Genomic DNA, 1,893 nt, shown 5'->3' with positions numbered 1-1,893 from the left:
CTGATGAACGTGGGGAAGAAAAAATATCTCTTGTAAATCAGGGTCAGATGAGGTCAATGATAAATTAAACAATTCTTTCAACTGATAATCAGTAAAAATAGAAAATACCCTCCAAATTCTGCCCCAGAATCAGACAATAAGCCAGGCCCAGAAAGAGCTCTCCCTTCCCCCCGCTCACTCCAAGTCCCGGAACAAGATGGGGCTCCCGCTGCGCCTCTTGCAAACAGCCCCCGATTCTCGCTGAACTCCCCCGAGTCAGTAATGATCTCGGAGCCTCTTTGCTCACACTCCCAAATGGATGTGCTGCTGCAATGAGAACGCTGTTTCCTCGCTGACCTGGGCCCTGACATTTCACTCAGTTTGAACAAAGCGTCTCCACTGACTGAGCAAAAGGAGAGTGTGGGGGAGGGGATGCGCATGCGCGCTTCAAATCAGAGTGACGCCAAGCAGGGGGCGGGGTTACCCGGGCATGCGCAGATCCGCGCAGCAATTCCGCATTGAGAATCAATGGGAATATTCCCCATTTCACTGTCATCACATTTGGAGCAAATCCTCCAATAGAGCCCGTGTTGGGGGGACTGTGTGTGTGTGTGGGTGCAAGTGGCCCTGCGCCCCAGGGCTCAACCAATCACCTTTGTAGCTGTGTGTTTGTCCCAATGAGATATTCAATTTGCAGCCATTGCCTGCAGCTTGTTTGTTATTACACTGCCATTCAGCCCCTCAAACTCACACTTTCTGCAAACTACCATTTCACTGACTGACTTCATTTTCCAGAGAAGCCGAGAATTACTGCAGGGCAGAAGAAGGCAATTCTGCCCATTACCGTCCCTCGGAAAGAGCATCCCACCTTGGTGCACTCCCCGCCCTATCTCCATAAACCCGAGACCCCACTGAACCTACACATCCTTGGATACGAAGCAGTAATTCAGCATTGCCAATCCACCTAACCTGCACATCTTTGGCCTGTGGGAGGAAATCTGAGCACCCGGGGGGGAACCCACCCACACACACGGGGAGAAGGTCCAAACCCCCACACATGCAGTCTCCGAATTCTGGAATTAAACCCGGGTCTCTGGCACAGTGAGGCAGCAGTGCTAACCACTGTTCCACCTTCCGGTTCTCTCCATCCCCTGGTTCTCTCCCTCTCCCGGTTCTCTCCCTCTCCCGTTCACTCCCTCTCCCGGTTCTCTCCCTCTCCCGTTCTCTCCCTCTCCCGGTTCTCTCCCTCTCCCGGTTCAATCACTCTCCCGGTTCTCACCCTCCCCCGGTTCTCTCCCTCTCCCGGTTCACTCCCTCCCCCAGTTCTCTCCCTCCCGAGCGAGCCGATTCTCTGCAAGCTCTCCCCAACAGATCCACTTTTAACTTTATTTATACTCGTTCTAACCTTTTAAAAATTAATTCTAAAGCTAACATTATTACTCTCTCTTTTATCTTCTCTTGCAAGCGTGATGATCCTCCGAGCCCCTTGGAGACCTTTTGACCCGACCCGACCTGACCTCCGTGACCTGGAAGAAGATCGGGCCCAAACCGGAAGTGAAGCCCCGACCTCGATTTGGAGCTGAACCGGGCCTCGGAGCTCCAAACCCGGCCTATCAACCGACGCCAGCCCCAGGATCGCCCGGCCTTGTCCCCGGTGCTCCCGACCCGACCCCCGATGGCAAGACACGGCTCAACGCGACCCCGAGAGACCCGCCCAGCGACCCGACCCGGAGAGGCCCTCCCAGCAACCCGACCTACCTGGTGATGGAAGAAAGAATAATCCACATGGAGGCCCCACCGTGCCGACTTCAAGATCCAACCCCAGGAGCGCCCAGGAAGGGAACAGACCATGGGACCTAGCCCAATCTGCCCCAGGAAGCCCCTGCCCACGACCCAGGACCCCAAAAACAACGG

The 1,893-nt window shown here is 54.9% G+C and overlaps 1 protein-coding gene across 1 annotated transcript in view; it reads right to left on the bottom strand.

The window, feature by feature from the left end:
- Nucleotides 1-142, bottom strand: part of LOC119957741 (late histone H2B.L4-like) — a 40,339-nt gene extending 40,197 nt beyond the window's left edge. The window contains exon 1 of the mRNA XM_038785827.1: nt 109-142. The gene's annotated coding sequence lies outside the window, so the exon portion shown is untranslated. The remainder of the gene's footprint in view (nt 1-108) is intronic.
- Between the last annotated feature and the right edge of the window lie 1,751 nt (nt 143-1,893).

Source organism: Scyliorhinus canicula, chromosome 27, assembly GCF_902713615.1.
Source record: "Scyliorhinus canicula chromosome 27, sScyCan1.1, whole genome shotgun sequence".
Classification (NCBI taxonomy): Eukaryota; Metazoa; Chordata; class Chondrichthyes; order Carcharhiniformes; family Scyliorhinidae; genus Scyliorhinus; species Scyliorhinus canicula.
The sequence above is the reverse complement of the archived record's forward strand: the minus strand, read 5'-3'. Positions and strand labels throughout refer to the sequence as shown.